Source organism: Furipterus horrens, unplaced genomic scaffold, assembly GCF_987537825.1.
Source record: "Furipterus horrens unplaced genomic scaffold, mFurHor1.1.pri manual_scaffold_1, whole genome shotgun sequence".
NCBI lineage: Eukaryota > Metazoa > Chordata > Mammalia > Chiroptera > Furipteridae > Furipterus > Furipterus horrens.
In genome coordinates, this window is record NW_028327171.1 from 13,138,161 (window position 1) to 13,159,960 (window position 21,800).

Sequence of the window (21,800 nt, forward strand, 5' to 3'; positions counted from 1 at the left end):
CTGTATAACTTGATGGGAAAATCAGGATAGAATTGCCATACTTTTAAAATCCTAAAAGCAGTGTCAGAAATTCATACATAAATTATTATACTTTAACCTCAATTCATCATGGTACTTTTTGTTTAAAGGAAGAGAATTGCTAAACATTTCAAAAATAAACAAAATGCCAAATAATTTGTATTCCTCCAATTTGAACCCCTTGAATTTTTAATTACCCATTTTTGCTGTATTTGAAAAGACTAATGACTAATCCCCCTCTGCTAAAATTAGAATTTTCAGTAAATCAATAACAAGGAGGTAAGGTGATCTGCTGAGTTCTTTAGGGAAAAAAAATTCTATAGGTTATATTGATTGTGAAAATTCTTAAAGGCGAATGAAATGCAAGGCGACAAACTGTATATTTAGTACAGATTCTTGCCTGTAGCTACCATATAAGGTTATCCAAGATGCTTCACTTTGACAAGATCACAGGGAAATCTGTCTGCAAAATTCCTCTCACATCAGGGTCACGGAATCAGTCTGGGTTATGAGGAAAGAGTCAGCCTTAAGCAAAATTGGCAAGCAAATAAATTTGTCTCTCCTGCTGTGTGTGCCACACACATGCTCAAACCGATCCTTTGGGGTTCCCCCTTCCACTCTATGCCTGAAAGAGCTCCATGTCCTCTACCTGAACACCTCCTCACCCCAGCTGTCAGCAATGACCGATGGTAAATCAGGCTGCCTTCCGTGACCGAGTCATGTGACTTTTTCTGCTCTCCCCCTTGTCTGTCCCCAATCTCCAACCAATCCGAAGAACTACTGTGCCCTTTAAAAATAATTTAACGGCTGATGGGCATGAAAATTGGTCATGGGGTTTCTTTCTTTCCAGAAGCAGACTCAGATTGGCAAGGCACTTCCAGAGGTCAAGAGTACGACAAAAGATTGGCTGTCGTAGAGAGGACTGCAGACATTGCTGTCTGGCCAGTAATGGAAACGCCCTGGAACACGCCGGCCTTTTGAGATGCAGCATGTAAACAGCAGCCCATCCCACTAGTGCCAAGCTCTGATTGAAGGAGTAAAGATGGGCGAGCATGTTTGCAGCCTTTTGTTGGCATTAGTGGGAGGATAAAAAGGAGGAGAAGAAGAGAGGGACAAGAAATGGGGCAGAAGCTTAGGCTGTGAGGTAACTGAAATGCCCCAGGGACCCCCAGAAACAGAAAGGCAAATATTGAACTCAGCAGCTGTAAAGCTGTAAAGTCATCAGCCGCACAATTGAAGGTTTCCCTTACCCAACTTTTCAACAAAGTCGGCGACTCTCACAAATGTCTGTCTGCTCGATGTTCTTCATTGGGAACAACTAGATGAGGAAAATGATCAGAATTCTTCTTGAAATGACTAAATGAACCATTTCCTGAATTTCTTCAGCAAAATCATAGTCATTAAGACAAAAAAAAAAAATCAGAAAAATGTGAGCTACACTTCTCCCTGGCCTGGGAGCCTTACGTGATGTTCAGTGTCCTGGTCTTTCACTGCCACTGGGACAGAGTTCTGACGAATTCACCTGACTCTCAAAGGTCAAGCTGTCTCAAATGACATATGAGCCACAGAAGCTAAGCTGAAATATAAGTGACATCAGTGCCATCGAAGGGTCTCAGAACACGGCCAAGATAAAGGGTCCTCAGTGGACCAGGTATTTCTCATGAAAATTACTGAACAAAAGCTAGTAAATCTTACTGTCATTTCATTTAGGTTTTCCTGGCCTAGGAGTTCTGCCAAGCTCTATCTGAACAAAAGACTCCCAGAATGGTGAATCCAGGGAAAATTCTGATGAGTAGTTGTCAAAAATACCTTAGATAATTTGAGGCATCTTCATAGTCATAATGAAGTCACAGAAAACAATCGCTTGACTATTTGCTGACTGGTTCAAATGAAGAGCATCAACTGGTAGCTCACCAATATTTTTAACTCTTTCCTGGACAGCTGCCTTTCCTCTCTTTCCCATCTCCCCTCAACCCAAGTAAAATGTATTCTTTTCCTGAATCTCTCAATCCAAACATCACCCCTTAACTCCCCAATGGTTCACTTGCAACATAAGAAATATCATAGCGTTGACAAGTCTCTCCCCTACTTCAAAATGCCTTATTACATCAAGGATACGACTTCTTACATTTGACACTGAGCTCGATGTTTAAGAAATGCATATACTAATATCTGCTGGGAACAATTAAAGGCCCTACCCCCTTCAGGTGCTTTGTCCTTCCCTTGAATTCTTTTTCCAGTTTCAGTAATTTTTAGGTCTTTGACTCAACTGTCGCTTTTTATTAACTCTTTTTTCTTACTTTCTCTGCAGCAGGCCTCTGCCCCAATTACTCTCTTAGACATCACCTTATTGATTTTCTTCATAGTGATGATCAGAATCTGTGACTATCTTATTTCTTTCTGTCCTTCTTCATTAATATCTTTCTTATAAATAATCTGTGAGTGGGAGCCTTGCATGTGCTGTTTACAGCTTTCTCCTTAACGTCTAGAATAGAGACAGCATTCCAATTTGTGTTGAAGGGCTGACTCCGGGTTTGGGTTAAGAGCAGGGCTCTGGATAGGAGTTTTCCACCCAGGGCACAACCTAAGAAATACCAGGCAGGCAGCAGTTTCTGAGTGTGAATGCTTTTGCTTGTGTGCTAGGTTTACACTCACTTGTCAGGCCTGTGAGGTGCAGCACTTGACACAACAGTGTAAACTTACTGGCCTACCCATGCAGGTGTCTGTCTGTGCCCAGTGCATCAGGCAAGTCCATTGGCAGAGGTCCAGATTCTTGTTAGAGCTTTTTACCCACCGCACATGGCGCACAGCTGCAGCAGAATGCTGACACTTTTCCTTTCACACATATAGGTCTTTGTGGCCTTTGGTTTCTTTTGTTCTGGTATATCCAAACTTTTTCCTTTTCTTATTTTTTTTCTTTAGCTAGAGAGGATTTGTTCTATAAAAAAAGCCCATGTCTTTTTTCCCTTTAGCATAAAAAATCAGTTTTTTAACTTTTATTGAATTTATTTGGGTGACATTGTTTAATAATATTATATAGGTTTCAAGTATACACTTCGATAATACATTATCTGTATATTATATTGTGTTTGCCACACAGTCAAGTAAGTGTCTTTCCATCACCATTTATCCCCAAGGTTTAAAGTTTATTTAATCTTGTTCCAAACTTTACAAAAACAGCGATGTTTGTAGGACGAGAACTTATATTCATGTTAGGATTGCTTATCACAGTAAGTATTTGAGTAAATTTGCCTCTTAAGCTCCACATGTGCACACAAGAGCCTTTAAATAACTTTTTGGAAACTCCAACTTATCTTGTTCTAAATGCTTTGATATTTCTTAATCATGGCTAATCTTTTAATGATATAACTAAAATTCTAGAAAACATGATCAGGGAAAAACTGGCATTCCTCATACTCTCTTTAGTGAAAAAGTTATGGCTTTGGAACATATGTTTATTTGCCTTAAGAGCACAACAATTCTTGATAAAGAGAAATTTTGTGCCATGAAAATATCAATTTTGTATATAATTGTTGGATAATCCATTTCAATTTTTCTGTCAAAATCTAATGCATAAAAATATTTTATTGAAGACAGACAATATTTTATTCATTTTATTTTACTTTTTGTGTACAAATGTCACAAAATTTATCAGTCAGGAGAAGTAAATTTGTGAGTATTTTTTAAAATAAACCATTATATGCTTGGAAGTAAAAACAAATTATTAGTCAGGGGGAGGGGTGCAAAACCATGTAGTCCAACGTAAGGTTTAATGCAAACCTTTTTCAATAAACATTCTATCTCAGTAGATACTTTTGTCAATCAAATTCAGGATTTTTATCAAAACCAATTCACTGATCTACTCAGTAAGAGAGAGACCATCAGTGATAGTCTCTCAACCACTCTATCTTATCCTTTTCAATGAAGCAAAGGTCTCTCAACTTGGCATGCAGGGCTCTACTGGGACAGAGTCCTCTCCTCCCGCTCTTGCCCACTCTGTGTTCCTAGCGCACTGGCTACTCTCGGTCCTCAGATCGTTGGTGTGAGCATTCAGGCTGCTGTGCTTTCTGCGCGGCGTTTCTTCTTTATCCTTCCCAATTATTCAGCCTGGATAAACCGTTCATTCCTCTGTGTTCCCGTACAATCTGATATATCTAGTTGTTAGTTTAACTGTTCAAACATCTGTCTCCACATCTTGCCACTTCCCCACCTCCTCCAGAGGAGTAAACTTTCCTTACTCATTTTGTAGTCCTCGTAGAGAGCCCAATGCTAGCATACTGTGGCCTACGTAAGCACTCAAAGATTGTCTAAACTTTGATAATTGTTTAAATCTGCATGTAGTTTCTGCATTGTTCTGATTATTATTTCAACTATTACCAGAAAAAAGTTACATATAATAAAAATATTGTCCAAAAGTATCCTTATTTTCCAAAAGCTTTTATTGAATATTTTTTCATCTTTTTTTAAAAATTCTTATTGACTGACTGACTGTCATGTCATATTGTCCAGGTGAGTTGTTCAATTCAGCATCCACATCTTCTATTTTAAAAAGAGAAGAAATTTTGTGCATTATCTCAAGAACCAGGAGAAAATATCAAGATTGCTTACAATAATTGTTACTAAATTGAATAATTAATATTATGTGAGTAAGTCACTGAACCAGGAGTGAAGAAGAACATGTGGCTGAAAGCCCTGATAAAAAACATTACAGAGAGGATAAATTTATACCAAGAAATGATGAGTTTATTATTAGCAATCTATTATTTATATCAAAACAAAATAATAGGTCAGATTAGCTGTCTCTGTCAATCTCCTAACTTATTAGCTTTCTACCTTTGTTCAAAATGAAATTTTTGCATAAAGTCCAGCTTTTTTTGCTGTAGTCAGCTCTATGGGTATAGATAGAAGTGATTTTATGGCCATACTTTCATTTCTTATTTCATTGAATTATGATGACACTGATGAAAACACTGCACCTCAGGGTTTTGCAGTCATGGGGCAAGTGAGCTTCTCTGAGGCCATGCCAACAGACTGCCTTTGCAGCCAGTGTAGTTATAAGGCAAGGTCACTCCAACTGGGATGACCATTGTCATGTATTTCCAGCATGATCATATTCACCGAACACAAAAATATTAAAACTCCTATATTGTGTACATCTAAATGTGTACCAAATTTCTTTTTCCTAAAAGAATAAGTTGCATGACCCCACCAACGCTGAAAACACCCTTGCAATGATGTTGCGCACATCTTTAAACTAAAGGCAATCTTTTTAATAAGGGTTTTATTTATTTTTAGAGAGAAAGGAAGGGAAGGACAGAGAGGGAGAGAAACGTTGATGTGAGAGAGAAACATCGATCAGATGCCCTTGTACACGCTCCTGCCAGGTGACCCACCCGCAACCCAGACACGACACGTGCCCTGACCGGGAATCAAACCCATGACCCTTTGCTTTGTGAGATGATGCCCAATCAACTGAGCCACACCAGTCAGGGCTAAAGCCAGTCTTTAAAAGTTGAACAAATACTACAATGAAATAATCTAAGGGAGAATTATCAGAAAAATAGGTAGAAAATTAGAACTAAAGTTTGGATGGTGGAAAAAAATTCTGTCTCAGGAATCTTACTAAGTCATTGTTACTTAAAGAGAAAATACAACTTCGAAGTATTAAATGTCCCAAAGGAATAAGCTTTCATTTTGTTGTTGTTTTTTCAGTATCTAGAAAGGGACAGGAATTCTGTAAGGGAAGGAGAAAACTAACATGTGGGCGTGTTTTCCTGAAAAAATTTACTCATCGAAATTAAAACTTTGTTCAATTCCTTAAGCTATTTCACATCATGTATTAAAAGAATAGGTTTTTTAATTATTTGAAAAATAAAGCAGCTAATATACTTCATTCATCTATTGCAAGATAAGCAAAGCATACTTCTGTAATGGGAAACAACTTTTGTTTATACTAGTAAAGGTTGCTTTGATTTTCAGAACATTGTAGCATTCAATAATTTGTTTCTCCCAACCTTCATTCATTTTCAGTTTTTACAGAAAACAACATTTGAGAAGAATGAGAAAGAAATAAGGCATGAAAGAATAAAGTAACAATTTTAACTACTTGTGTACAGTAGTTCTTAAATCAAGCTCTCAAAGAAATGAAAAATGACACAAGAAAAAGATACACTTTAGAGTAAGTTCATATGATATGCAAACTGTTACCAGCCCGGATTTTGTTCATTAAAGTTTTAAGACTATAATTTTACGGCCTTTCTCGGAGGCAGCATCCAGCACGTGATGCTTGTCTCACACTATTTGCATACACATTAATGTGTAAAGAGATCAAAGTGAAGCCTGAAAATAAACAGTGAAATGTTAGAATACACTAATGCCTGACAGGAACCTTTTTCTGTTATGAAACCAACTCAAAATCCTTAATGTTGTATATGCACAAAATGACATAGACATGTGCCTAGACGTACACACTCTAACACACATATGTGCACATATACACACATAATATACTGCTCTTCTTTTTAAAAATGGTTTAATTTTTTAAAGGTTCTCAAAATGAAAATATCACTATACTAGTTCCTGTTCTTCAGACACCAGGCAATATGACAGTTCAGAATGTGGATTCTGAAGCCAGATGACTCTAGTTTAAATCCTGCCTCTTCCATTAAAGGTGTATGAACTTGGGAAACTTAATCTCTCCATTTCTCACTAGTTTCATATGTAAAATGAGGATAAGATCTACTTCATTTCATCGTTGAGAAGTAGCACTAGAAATATCAAAAAAAGCAGCACATACATACCAAAATATATAATAAAAGGAACCCCTTTAGTTCTTACTTTAAAACAATTGGGGCTTTTATGCTGATTCTCCCCTCAAGTTTTATTGATATATATTGACATTTAACACATATCACAAAATACATATCATATTTTCTTTAACCACTCATCTGTCAATGGACACTTAGTCTATTTCTGCATCTTTTTTTTAAAATATCTGTACTATCTTATGTCTTTTTTAAAATAATTTATTTATTTGTTTGTTTATTTATTTTTAGAGAGAGGGGAAAGGAGAAAGAGAGGGAGAGAAACATCACTGTGTGGTTGCCTCTCACTCGCATCCCCAGCTGGGGACCTGATGTGCAACCTAGTTATGTGCCCTGACTGGGAATCAAACCGGTGACAGTTGGTTCGCAGGCTGACGTTCAATTCACTGAGCCACACAGGTCAGGTTCCACATCTTGACTATTGCTAATAATACTGCTGTGAACATGGGATTGCAGATATCTTTTCAATATAGTGTTTTCATTTTTGGATATATTCCCATAAATGGAATTGCTAGATCATATAGTAGCTCTATTTTTTATTTTTTTAGAAATCACCAAACAGTTTTCCAGAGTGGCTGTGCCAATTTAGATTCTCTCCAAAAGTGCACAAGGGTTCTCTTTTCTCCATAACCTCACCAGCATTTGTTAACTCTAGTCTTTTTTGATGACAGCCATTCTAACAGGTGTGAGGTGATAATTCATTGTGGTTTTGATTGACACTTCCCTAATGATTAGTGATGTGGAGTAGCTTTTGTTCTATAGGCCAATTGTATATCTACTTTGGAAAAAAGTCTCTTCAGGTCTTCTGCCCATTTTTAATTGGATTACTTCGTTCTCCCATATTGAGTTCTATGAGTATTTTTTAAGTTTGTATATTAACTCCTTACCAGCCATATGGTTTTGCAATTATTCTTTCCCATTCCATAGGTTGCCTTTACATTGTGTTAACTATTTCTTTTGCTGTGCAGAAGCTTTTTAGTTTAATGTAGTTCCACTGATTGGTTTTTGTTCTGTTGCCTGTGCTTTAGATCTCATATCCAAAAATTCATTGCCAAGACCTATATCAAGGAGTTTGTTTTCTGTGTTGTATTTTTTTTCTAGAAGCGTAATGGTTTCCAGCGTTACATTTAAATCTTTAATCCATTTCAAGTTAATTTTTGTGAGTGGTAAACACAGGGGTCTAGTTTCACTCTTGTACATGTGACTATCCAATTTTCCCAACACTATTTACTCAAAAGATTATCTTTTCTTCATTAAACACTCTTGGTTCCTTTGTCAAGTATTAATTGCTCATATATGCATGGGTTTGTCTCTGAGCTCTCAGTTTCATTCCATTGGTCCATGAGTCTGTTTTTATGCCAGCACCATACTGTTTTGATTAGTATAGCTTCATAACATAACTTGAAATCAGGTAGTGTGATGCCTTCCACTTTGTTCTTCTATTTCAGGATTGCTTTGGCTATTTAGAGTCTTTTGTTGTTCCATATAAATTTTAGGATTTTTTTGCTCTATTTCTGTGGAAACTGCCATTGAAATCTTGATAGGGATAGCACTGAATCCATAGGAGGCTATGGGTAGTATTCATGTTTTAAAAATATTAATTCTTCTAATCCATAAACACAGAATATATTTCTACTTATTTGGGTTTTTTGATCCCATTCATCAATGTCTTATAGTGTTTTATGTAGATATCCTTAACCTTCTTGATTAAATTTATTCCTAAGTATTTTATTGCCTTCTGTGTTATTGTAAATGGAGCTGTTTTCTTTATTTCTCTTTTTCAGATAATTGTTAGTGTGCAGAAACACTACTGACTTCTGTATACTGGAATTTTACTGAATACACTGATTATATCTAACAGTGGGTTTTATTGTTTTGTTTTGTTTTGTTTGGTGGTATTTTTAAGATTTTTTTATATATAAGATTATGTCATCTGTAAATAGAGAAAATTTTACTTCTTGCCTAATTCCAGTGCATTTTATTCTTTCCTGCTTGATTGTGCTGGCTAGGACTTCCAGTACTGTGCTAACTAGGAGTAATGAGGGTGAGCACAATTGTCTGGATTTTTATCTTTAAAAAAAGCCTTTAATCTTTTACCATTGAGTATAAGGTTAGCCATGGGCTTGTCCTGTATAACCTTCATTATGTTAAAGTACATTCCTTCTATACCTAATTTCTTAAGAGTTTTTGTCATGAATAGATGTTGAATTTAGTCAAATTTTTTTTTGTTGTTGTTTGTTTTTTACAGCTACTGAGATGACCAAGTGATTTTTTTCCTTCATTTTATTAATTTAACCTGTCACACTTATTGATTTGTATATGTTGAACCATCCTTGCATCCCAAAGATAAATCGTGCTTGATCACGGTAAGTGATCCTTTTAATGTGCTGCTGAATTCAGTTTGCTAGTATTTCATTGGGAAGATTTACATCGATATTCATCAGGGATCTTGGCCTGTAATTTTCTTTTTTAACAGTGTCCTTTTCTGGCTCTTGGATCAGAGTAAGATCTTAGGCAAACACCTAACTTTACCCCTCAAGGAACAAGAAAAACTAAGCTCAAATTTAGCAGAAGGAAGGAAATAATAAAGATCAGAGTAGAAACAAATAAAACAGGGACCAGAAAAACAGTAGAAAAGATCAACAAACTAAAAGCTGATTCTGATGTTGACAAGTGATGTTGGTAAAAATAATAGATTTCAGGCATTAAGTACATGTTAAGTACTAAGCATTGAACTAACTCCTTTGTACTCATTTTCTTATTTCATCTTTAAAAATTATATTATTATATTACCACTTTATAGATGATAAAATCCAAGAGCCAAAATAGCTAATATTTTGTCCAGTAAAATTTCAAGCAATAATTTATTTCATTTAAGTTTTCCTGTAAAATTATCTGAGGCAAGAGAAAGTGTTTACCTCAAAACTTCTCTCAAGGTAAAAATAAATAAATACGCCTCAGTATCATATTGAATCATATTAATGTTCTTGTTTTGATAATGTACTACAGTTATATAAGATATCACTACCATAGGAAGCTGGGTGAAGGGTTCAAAGAATTCTATGCAACTCTATACTACTTTGACAACTTTCCATTGGTCTATTAACATTTCAGAATAAAAAGTTAAAATAAATGATCTTAGCTACATCCAAATATTTTCAGGTTTTTCAAAGCTAAGATATAGAAGTATGGGGAATTTGTCTCACCCTAATCATCTCTATATCCCAAACTACAACTTAGAAACAGCTTTGGAAGAGAAAAAGGTCTCATATGGGTGTATGTGTATGTTAAGGGGAGGGCAGGCGGGGAGGGGGAAGTAGACCAGAGACAACTGAACATCCTTGGACTTGGTGTTGTTGAGTTGTTGGATCTCTTGGGGTGATTTTATTTGCAAGTAAGAGAGAACTCAACACAAACTGCATTAAACTTGAATGCCCTGGCTCATGCAGTCCAGAGAATATAATATCTTCTATTATTCTTGCATTCAGATGAACAGTACAGAGGCTTTGATTTTAGTATATATACTGTGTTAAGTTCAGATACCTAATGTGTGTATCTACTATTTTTGATATTCTAGAACTCCACGTGCTCCCACTTAATGTTTCACTGTTATTCTATTCTAGACACATAGTTCATTTAAACAAATAAATGTTTATACATAGAAAAAATATTTTTATTCCTTTAGTCTTTTGATTTATCTTCTTGTCCTGACTGATTCATGGTCATCACCCTCTTCTACTTAATTATACTGTGTCATCCTCTACCTGATTTTCTTGAGCCTGTTAAGTGCAAAAGACCTTATGCAAAAGATCTTGCCTATCTACTGAGTATTTTATTTTGTAAAACACAATATAAACATCATTTCTTTCATGCTTCTAGAACAGTACATTTTTAACTGGATGCTCTTCTTCACAAATTTGTAAAAAGAAATTTTACTTCTCTGTTTCTCTCAAGATTTTGTCCTCAGGGATAGCTTTGAGACTTCCTGGAAAAGAAAAGAGATTTCAAGCCATTTTATTTATAGACTCTTTAAAGAAAGTATTTTAACTGAATAACTATAAGAATAACTGTCCAAATGTAAAGTTTTAGAAATTTAAAAACCACATATTTTTCCTGTGATCTAAATGTAGTTTTATTCTAAATTATAGTTTTTTTAAAATGCAAAGGTTATTTCCTAAATCATCTAAACCTTCTGCAGAAAAAATAAATAAATGAAGATTTTAGGCAGACAGTTTTCACCACCAAAGTTATTTCTTTTAGTCCTTCCCTCTTCTTTCTCCAAATATTCATGAGAGAAGTACAATACAAGGTGTCCTGACACAAAAATATATTGATTCCAAGTAGCCTCTGGTAAACATTAACACCTTATCTTACTTATATAACTTAATCTTTAATCAGAAGAAAGAAAGGAAGAAAGAAAGGAAGGAAGCAAGAAGGAAGGAAGGAAAGAAGGAAGGAAACCATTGTTTTGCAAAAGCAGCTTTGTCTTACATTCTTGGGGAGACATAAACCAAGTAATTTAGTAATTACAAAACCAAAAGAGTTTAGTGTTTTTTGTTCTATTGAAATAACCAACTAACCCAAAGATAAATGGTCCCAGAGAAGGCAAAGTTAATGGTTTTGCTGTCGTAAACTCACCCCAGGAGAAACACCTTTGGAGCTGGTCACAGTGAGGGAAGGACTCTTGCCATCTATATTCTGTACATACATTGTCCAACCTTAATTATACCACAGGGGACTACACTCAGGCCCAATTCTCCCCCTTACTAGCACTGCACTGGAGTCACATTGACTTGTTTTCAGATCCAAAATTTCGGTCCTGTTCCAACTCATAACCTCTGGTCTTGTTTTTCTTCATCTCTGGGAAGGAGAAAATTACATCGTAAATCCCCTAGGGCTGGTATGAACATTAAATGAGATAATATATTGAAGATGTATGACCCATAGGTTTTTCCTAAAAGTAAGTTCCCAATCTCACCCTCTTTCAGCAAAGATCTAGAGTGAGATTGTTCTTCTTTTGAGTCTTTTTCTAATCCATATGGATAGAGTTGAAGAAAATCTTCAAATGTCAGCCCAAGATCATTCAAAGATACTGACTTGTTACAATTGACATTATTTGATTTTTTTTTTCCATATAGGAAAAGGAACACCTCTAGCATGAAAATATGGCGCAATGATTTAATACAGAAAAAGCTGGTTACCTCTTATATCTTTCTTCAAAAAAAAACAAAAAACTGAACATAGTATTAACAAGCATCTATAAAGTGCTTACTTTCTGCCGTGCACACATATTAGTCACTTAATCTATTAAACCTTGTACTATTATAACCATTTTAGAGATAAGAAAATTGAGTAACATTGAACTTAATTTTTCTGAGGGCACCAATGCAAAAGAACGGTAGAGCTATACTCCAAACTAAGCAGAATTTATGATCCCTTACTACTATACACTGCCCCCCTTCATAGATGAGATTCTATAACCAGGCCATCCTGATGTCATTAATGCCTAGCAATTTGGTTTCTACAGGATGTGAGCCAGTTCTTTCCTAGGAGACATCTGTGATCCTCTCCAGAGATGGCAAGTTACAGCTTTCTATTCAGAGGTAAAACAATACATTTTAACACGCAACCATTTTTGCTCTAGCACCTAACAATTTGGCCTTGAGCTACAGGACAAAGGGGCCTTGAAAAACACCTTAGGTAATTTATACTATCTTTATGATTTAACAAAATCATCCAGAATGCATTTATTTTTCTTTTGCACTCACAATTAAGAAGAACTATTGCAAATCTGCACAAACCTGAAGCATCTTACATGGAAATTTCTGGATATGGTACAAATCTAACATTTCACTGCCATGTAATTTATCAATATCACCTGGTGATTAGAACTAATACAATGAATCTTGGGCTTGATTCTGATAGGTTTTGAATGAGAACTTATTCCGTCGAGATAAAACTTTCAGCATCTCTACTGGATATACTAGGTTTTATGGTGATCATGGTGTCCCCCTCAGTAACTCAAAAATATTTTCATGGTACCTGCTCTGGTACACTTCCTTCAGAACTGAGACACTCCCCCTGCTGTTGCAAGCATTGATTGCTGAGAGTTCTCAGCTGAGACAGTCTCCCGTTGTGTCTAAAGACGATCACTTCACCCAAAGTTCTACCCCGTCCTCTGGGTCAGCCCACTTTCAGTGACGCTTAACATGCAGGTATAAGGCTCCGGCCCTTTTGCCTCTCTTTGGGGCACTCTAGGGCCATCCTAGCTCCACCCATAGCACCCCATGGGATCAGCCGAATGAAGCCTTTGTTGGAACTGCATCTCAGTTCAGCTTTACCCTCTTCCCAGTCCTCCTTCCTTCATCTTCCCAGAGCTATTGATCCCAAGAGCTCTCCCCAGTAAACATCCTGCTGCTATCCTCTGTTTGAAAGTCTGTTCCTGGGGAACTTGACCTGCAACAATTGCTTAACAAAAGAAGTCAGCAGGTCTGGGGCAAATGTCTCCTACCCTCTGAGGACCACAGCAGCCTGTCCCCTGCCTTCCCTTGATGAGCACTATTGTATTCTGTGGTAGATTCTGGCACAGACATTTTCTCAGGTCCACATAATTATGAAAATTGCTTCAGTCAAGGGCTGTCATTGAAGGACTTCATTGTGAATGCAACACACAAGTTAATCCCACAACATTGGCTGAGAAGTGCCTAAAATGTAATGTTGAAACAGGTCATACAGGCTGCAAAATAAGCAGTATTAACTTCACTGGACTGTTGACTCAACCGCCAAGACTTCAACTGAAATTATCTTTTCAATGATCATGAAATTACATAAACCACACATATCAGGTAAAATAAGGAGAATACTCTTCCGGAAAATGTTATTTTCTCTCCGATTTGTCAGAAGTGTACGTACACCTCTTCAGAGTCCTCCATTTTGTTTGCTTGAGATTAAGAAGTTTTCATTCTCATAAATGGTGAAAAATAGGTAAAAAAATAACATATCTCTAACAACAATGTCTTTTGTTTTTACAAAACTATTGTGGACTTATAGCCACCTGTTGGCAACCATGAGACCTTACATGGCCCTATACAACTTGGGACCTACATGAGCCAACACAATTTTCCAAAGAAGCTAAAATCTGAATCTAAGACTAATAAATTATTAAACTTATTAGTCTAAGATGCACAAATTATTAAATTAATTCATCTAAGACTAATAACTTATCATTGTATTCACTAGCGAAGTTTTCTAGAATCTATAAACGTCTCACGGATTATTTTTTATAGAGTTAACATTATCTCTGTATTTAGAGAAATCTTGATTTCTATATTTCTTTAGAGTTTTATCTCTGGTTCAAAAAAAGGAAGTGATTTAAGCTTGAATTTGTACTTTCTCTTATTTTAGTTACAATCAACTGTATTTTCTAACTATGGCTGCAACAGTAGCTCCCATGCTGCTTTGTTTTTCTCTTATGATGTGATCCTGACATTTCTCCCATAAAGTTTTAGGGCCTATGTCACTCTATCTTTGAAACTTGCTGAACCTTCATGACTACCTCATCCAAGATGATAGCAGAAGTGAATCAACGTGGCTTTCAAGGTGTGGGGTCGTGCTGGACAAGGCTCTTCCAAACTGGCCAGAGGACCCCTGGCCAGAAGGAATGTGTATTGTTTTGGAAATGGGTTGTAATTCCTTCCTTATCTCCTTTTGGGAGTAGACTCTTGTGTTGTGTGACTGCTTCTTGACCTTTTCTCTCTGCTCCTACACATTGAAGCAATGCAGTTTAGAGTCAGGTACAAGACACATTCCCCCTTTGTCTGGGACCCCTTAAAACAAGTCCCAGGCTCAGGGAGGTGAGGTTCTGCTTAGCCAAACTGCCGCCGTTGGTGCTCTTGTAATGTGAGTAATAACTGCTCCATCCAGTTCTCCTTGTGGTTTTCTTTGCTTCTCTGAACAGTCACTTGAGATCTCTAGGCTCGATCACCCACATTACACAAGGCTGGAATGTAAAATACCATACATTTTAGCCTCGGTCTCGGGGTTTGGCTCTTAAAACCCTGTTGCCATGCTGGAAGTAAGCCCAAACAAACAGAGTAAAGACATTCCTTTATCAGGGAAAACTCTCTAAAGGCCAAATTGGGTTAGGATATTCCTTATACATTTTTACTATACTGTGTATTTTTTTTTTTACTGATCCATTAAAACAATAACAATTAATCAGTTACTTAAATATTTATTAATTTATAGACACCATCTCTTACTAGAATTTAATTCCAGAAGAACATCAACTGAGTCTGTTTTCTTCTTGTCTCTTTCATGTCTAGAATGCCTGCCATGTAATAGATAGTCAACAAGTGTCAACTGGATTAAAGAAGAAATAAAACTGTCAAGCAACTGGCAATACCTAGCATCAGGTACTTGACCTTAAGGATAAGGTAAAGCTCTTACAAAAGATTTGAAAGCCTACAAAGGAATCAACTAGTGAACTAAAAATGAAATGCTAATAAAGCTTCAATCTGAACCAAGCTGGACATGCAGAAGATATTTACAAGCATTTCATACTTCCCCAGATCACAGTTACCTGGTTGAATGCCCCTCTTTCTTGGCATCGCTTTGAACCCTGCAGTCCCCATCACAACGTTTCAGATGTGCCTGTGGAATGAATTATCTCATTTGTCTACAAACACCTCCATATTCCTCCTTTCTTGTTCAAAACCACTATAATGATATAGTCATAAATATGAGTTAGTCAGAGGTCTTGGCGCTATCAACATTTTGAACAGGATAATTCATTGTTTTGAAGGGAGGAGGGGACTGTCCTGAGCATTGTGGGATGTATAGTTGCATTCCTAGCCTCTACCCACCGGATCGCATAGCAACACCCTCCATCCCCCACCATAATGCCACTTGTGATAACTAAAACTGTCTCTGGACATTGCCAGATGTGCCCTGGCAGGAAAAATGGGTGAGTCACAGAGAAAACACAGGAAAGCTTCCAGGTAGCCATCAAGTTCCTGCCTAAGGGGTATGGTACTGTTTGTATTGACACCAACGGTGTCAGTCCCTTCAGAGTGTGGCTGGTGGCCTTTTCAGTTTCCCTTCATAACTAGGCCAGGTGGGCCTGTCCTGACACTACATCATCTCACTCAGTTCTATACTGGGTCTCTGCGCCTACTGACCTGTCAATGGGCGGGCACTCTTCCCCCTCATTTAAGGCTATTACACCCTGTAGTAAAAGCCTCAAGTCAATGCTTTCATGCATTAAACACCTTCCAGTGGTTATAGACAACTCTTTAAAATGTGTTCTATCTTTTACTTTAATCCTTCTTCGTATAGTCTGTAGCTTCAGCTTCACTGGAGAGGACACTCCAGCGTCATCGCAAGATGTCGATTCAACACGGGAGGAGACAGATACCGTGTCACTCCCGAGTCGGACTGCACAGCCATTCTCGGCGGTGCAGATAGACTCTTAAGAAGCTACACCATCGTCTCTCGAGACGGATGGCTGCCGACCTCTTCGTATAGTCCAGAGTACAAATGATAGACCCCAACTACACTCAGAACCTCTACTACCGTCTCAAAGGGCTCCTTCTGGATTCAAGACATACCCACACAGGATGAGCATGGCTGAGACTCAGCCTGGGGCCTTTACCATAATCATGTATGAAAATAAGTAACGCTCGTGGCAGGACAGAGCAGTAAATTACTATATTGAACTTCTGTTCCCAAATCTTGCTGGAAACATTAGCTAAAAACCATTAGCTACCATTTGTTTTACAACAGTGATGTTCCCTCCTGGAGATACCAGGCATATAAGTGTCAGGAAACAAACATTTCTCCACATTCCTTAAAGTAGCCCAGGCTTTTTCAATGGTCATATTCCAAGTGACATTTCTTCAAAGATGGTTCCACATTTCAATGCATTAAAACTAATGTCTCCAGAGTCCGAGGCAGCAGAGATGCAACAACTCACATGGCTTTCTGCTTTTCTGCTGGTCTGTGTATAGAGGGGGCGGCCTACTTACAAATTATTGAAACAGAAAAGCCCGTAATGATGCATTTGAGAACAGCCTCAGAAACATTGCTTGTGCTCACTCACTCCCTCTTGTTTCAGGGCTGCCCATATTCTCTGGCTGCGAGAGTTCTAGTTTAATAGGAGTGATACAGCTGTTGCCCAGCCCCCACACAGCTCCCTTTAAAGAGCAGGAATCCCTGTGCAGAGTACGGACACTCCAGAAAAACTACAGTAACTGCTGTTCGTGATTTCAAAGCTTACTGTTGTCAATATTCTCACCTAGGATTGAACAATTAAAACGTTCTTTATAAGTATCGCCCAGTGCTCTGGAGATTAATTTAAGACTGTCTTCCAAGACTGACTGAATTACCACCTCCTTCTTCAGTTGCTATAAGGAGTGTTTGAAAATTATTTTATGTTGTTTAGAAGTTCAGAGAACTCTTTACCTTCTGTGGAATGATCATATATATATATATATATGTATATATATATATGTATATATGTATATGTATATACACACACATATATATATATATATATGCAATTAAAACATTGAGAGTGAAATTTGAGATTATTTTCCACTATGGCAAAATGGATATATCTTTTGGCCTTATTTCATCCATGAATAGGAAGATTGTAGAATATCAAGTAGTCTAGGACCTGAATATGCATGTTATTTATGATGAAACAGAACTCATCATTCACATAGATGCCAATGACTCTGACCTACCTGCCCTTAATAATAGGAACTGTCAGTGATGCACTTGGGATGCAGAGCACGTGCTCAGCTGATGACACAGCAGAACAAAGCCTCAAGTAAGATGTGCACCCTATTCCTTCCCAAAGGCAATTGGGGACTCTCAGGTCACTGGTCAATACAGTTTAACAATTGCCCGTATCATCAACCACTCATCAGCTTTGAGCAGGAAAAGAATGTTCTTTCATGTTGGCAATTATTTCTGTCAGTCAAGTAAAATCCCAATTCAATGGAAAAGCTATTTCAGGAAATAATGTTCATTGATTCAAAAAAATAAAAGAAAATATTAAAAATAAAAGTCCATGACAGATCAATCTTAGCATAATTTTCAAAGAAAAAATAATAATAATAAAATGTTATCAAAAGTTTACAGCCAATCTGCAGAGCAGATTCCAAGCCAGCTCAACTAAAGCTTTTATTGAGGTGAAGCTTAACAGCTTCTCTGCCTTATCTACTAGATTTTCTACATGTTCAACAGTGGATATTAAATTTTCCTCAAGACTCTCTAGGGCACAAATTGCTGAAATTTTCCTCTTAGCCTCTTTCCTGAAGACTAAAGCAGGTAAGCCTCATTAGGAATATGAAGGAGAAAGAATATAATGCAGGAGTCATGGTATTTGAAATCACTTACCCATGCTTAGGTAGCATTTGGGGTAGACTTCTGAGTTCTTTTGCTTCTGTTTATATTGTCAGCTACCTGCATAGAAATAAATGTGGTAGAACAAATGAGGTAAAAATAGCAGAGAAAATAAATTAAATAAGCATACTCTGAAATACTCTCAGGAATAAGAAGAGCTACGCCAAATAATAAGCATAAACAAAATGTTCAGCTACATGGAGCCAAAACTGTTGAAACTTTTGATATTTGCTTAAGTGTCCGATCTTATCATTGCTGTGACCACTGTTGGAATGTCTTCATAGCTACATTGGAAATATCTCATCTGTGAAATGAAAATTGATATGCAAGAGAAGAAAATGTGTTCAAATTCTAGTGTTCATCTAATGCATTCCCAGTAAGACATTATTAAATGCACTGCAATCTGGCTGTAGCTCTGTGGTGCTCTGTCAGATCCTTTTCTGAGGGTAGATGCACCCAACTCCCAGTTACTGAGGGCTCACAGCTGCATTCCACACTAGAAATTGCCTCTGTCACAGAGAACTGCCTTGCCCAAGGTTATACCTCATGGCGAGGGTGGCCCCACAGCTAATGACTGACTGCTATGGGTATATAAAGCCCAAGCTTATACACTCCTAGGATAGTTCTTGGCAGCAAAACAACAGCCCACACTAGATGAAGTGAAAATGCCAGAACCAATGTAATATTGGATGGGATTAGGAATCAAAAGATGCAGGAAGGTGGGCATGGTAAAGTGGATCTACTGCATAAAGCCTCATATTTTCTGCAGGAAGGCACACAGAACACTCTCTTTGCGGACACTGTAAGGATGCAGTGATGAGAAAGGGACCAGCGTCACTGAGAAGCTCAGTAGTGCCCACCATCTGAAGAGTGGGTCCAGGATCGGCAATTTTCCAGACCCAGTGCAAAATGAAAATGTGAAGTCTCTTGCTTAAATGTAATTTCAAGACTGTACTAATAGAGCATTGAACAAAACATGGGGCCCTTTTAAATGCAGGGCTCTGTGCACCTGCCTGTTATGAGTAGAGCTAAGGGTAAAACTTGTTACAGAATTGGACTTCTTTGTAACAATAGGCATGATAGAATCCTGAAACGACAGAGACCAAGAGCAAGCACTTGACCCTCAGAAGCAAGGGACACAATTATGATAATAAGAAGCAAGGTTGGAACAGAAGCCAGGAAAGTCTGACTCTCACAGGACTTTGGAGATCATCAATAAAAGACAGTGTTCTTAGAGGCAAAATAGATGGGCAGCAAATGAAAGTAGTTCTTAACTTAAATAATCAAGATGATCAAGAAACTGAAGACAGCTACCTCAATAAAAACAGGTATCTCTTGCCCAATTTCCAGATGTGAGCCTATTCTCAGATGCAAAATCCATTGACTAAAGATAGACCAGTTTCCTTTGAAAAAGATTCTGAAACACCACAGGATGCATATTCAGTACTAAGTTTCCAAATTCTTCTTCAAGGAAGCCACTTGCCATTTACTGAAGTAACCACATGTTGGAAACAAGAGAATGCCCAGACCTTTCAAGAATTGAAAGAATCTAAATTGGCATTGATACCCAGGGACCCAAAGCATCTCTGTGGCCCCCATGTTGGGGCACATAGAAGCCAGCAATAAATGGAGTCCAAGGTCCATCACACAGTTCATTACTGGGTCCATGATCATTTCTATCAGACTCCAAGTATATCATTGGGCTAGACATATTTGAGAGTGCACGAAATCCTCACATTTGCTCCTTAACATGTGGTGTGAGAGCTATCATAGTGGAGAAGACCAAGTAGAAGCTCTGAAATTGCTTTCGCTTTGTCCAAGACAATAAATCAAAACAAAGGCAGAGAGGCCTTAAGGGTAGGGAACGGTGCCACCTTTACAAACTTAAAGAAAGCAGGGATAGTGGTCTCCATGAATTCCCAATTTAATCACCAGTCAGATTCCTCAAGCACCAAATGAACTATGGTGGAGGGTAACAAACAGCCATCAAATTAACCAACTATTAGCTCAATTGCAGCTGCTCTGCCAGATATGATATCTTTGTTATAACAGGTACACACAGCACCTAGCACAGGGTATGTTAACATTGATCTGGAAATTTTGCATTCTTGTTTCTCCCTATTGTAAAGAGGATTTGAAGCATTTTGCATTTAAATGCAACAGAAAATAGTGTGTCTCTATCATCTTACCCTCATAAAAATATGGCCTGAAAGAATCTGGACTATCCTTTTGTAGAACATCATATTGGTTCACCATATTAATGACATTATATTAATCAAACCAAATGATCAGAAAGTGGCACATACAGTGAAGGTCTTGGTAAGACATGTGTGTACCAGAGTATGGAATGTAAGTCCATGAAGTCTCAGGAGGCCACCACATCAGTGATGTTTCCAGAAGTCCAGGAATCTAGAGTTTGCCAAAACATCTCTGAAGTTAAGGGCAAATTATTGCATGAAACAGAGTCATGTAGCTTTATAAGCCTTTCAAGTTTCAGAAGCATTACATCTCCCCATTTGGAGAATTCTACTTTGACTTCTCTGGCAGATGACAAAGAAGGCTGGTAGCTTTGAGAGAAGCCAAAAGTAGGTCACACAGCTTGTCAGACCCTGTGGTTCTAGAGAGGTATGTATGTGTGATGGGAAAAGACATCATGTGGGGTTAATGGCAGTTCCAAGAGGAGAATCACAATGTAGGCCCATAGGTTTCCAGAGCAAGGCCATGCAGTCTGCAGTAAAGAATTATACACCATTCAAAAAGCAGCTTCTAGCATGCTGTTGGGCCCAAATACTGCCTGATCCAAGGGATCATGTAGCTGGACCATCAAAAGCTGAGTTCTCTCACAGTCACCAAGTTAAAAGGTTGGGCAGGCCCAACAACACTCCACTGTAAAATGGAAATGGTGAATCCTGTGTTCTGTGCCAGCTAGGCCAGCAAACACAAGTAAGCTGCCTAATCAGGTTACTTGTGATGACTGTTGCTTCATCACCTCTCCCTTAGCTCACACCTTGGGCCATCTGGAAGGGTTCTTTCTGATCAACTGAAGGGGGAGGGAAAAGAACAAGCTTATTTCTTAGATGGGTCAGCTCAGTAGGTAGGTATGATCTCACTCAATCCTCATGGCTAGACTGAAAGCTTCAGATGTCAGAAGGTTTGTCTAGTCCACCATTTAATCACCAGGGCCGAATAGACTGTATATATGGTAGGCATTCTTCCAACAACTATTTCTTAATCCCACAGTATATGCCAGGTTCTATGCTATGTAACAGGAGTATAGTAGATTCAATAAATATCTGTCAAAGAATAAAAGAACAGCTTTTATCATCCAGGATTCTGCCAAGGAAGCATAATCCAACCCAAATGGCTAAAAATTATTTCTTATGATATGATCAGAAGACCAGAAAATAGTGATAAGCTTTTCCTACCCCTAGGTCTAAGAGCACGAGAGGTGGCGATGGTTTTACAGGGTTAAATTTAGAAACATAAAGCCAGGATGATGAACAGAAGCTGTAATTGAGGGACTGAGCGATGGCATTAACTTCGGCCCAC

General features: G+C 37.7%; 1 long non-coding RNA gene across 2 annotated transcripts; it reads right to left on the minus strand.

The window, feature by feature from the left end:
* Nucleotides 1-4,501: 4,501 nt before the first annotated feature.
* Nucleotides 4,502-18,300, minus strand: LOC150020692 (uncharacterized). 2 transcript variants are annotated; one of them, XR_016509705.1, is made up of 4 exons: nucleotides 18,246-18,300; nucleotides 11,636-11,702; nucleotides 10,779-10,827; nucleotides 4,502-4,557 (listed from the first exon to the last, which is right to left on the minus strand). It is a non-coding gene; the product is annotated as an uncharacterized LOC150020692 (long non-coding RNA). The 2 variants fall into 2 exon arrangements; XR_016509704.1 differs by lacking the exon at nucleotides 4,502-4,557 and having other exon boundaries at nucleotides 10,720-10,827.
* Nucleotides 18,301-21,800: the final 3,500 nt, after the last annotated feature.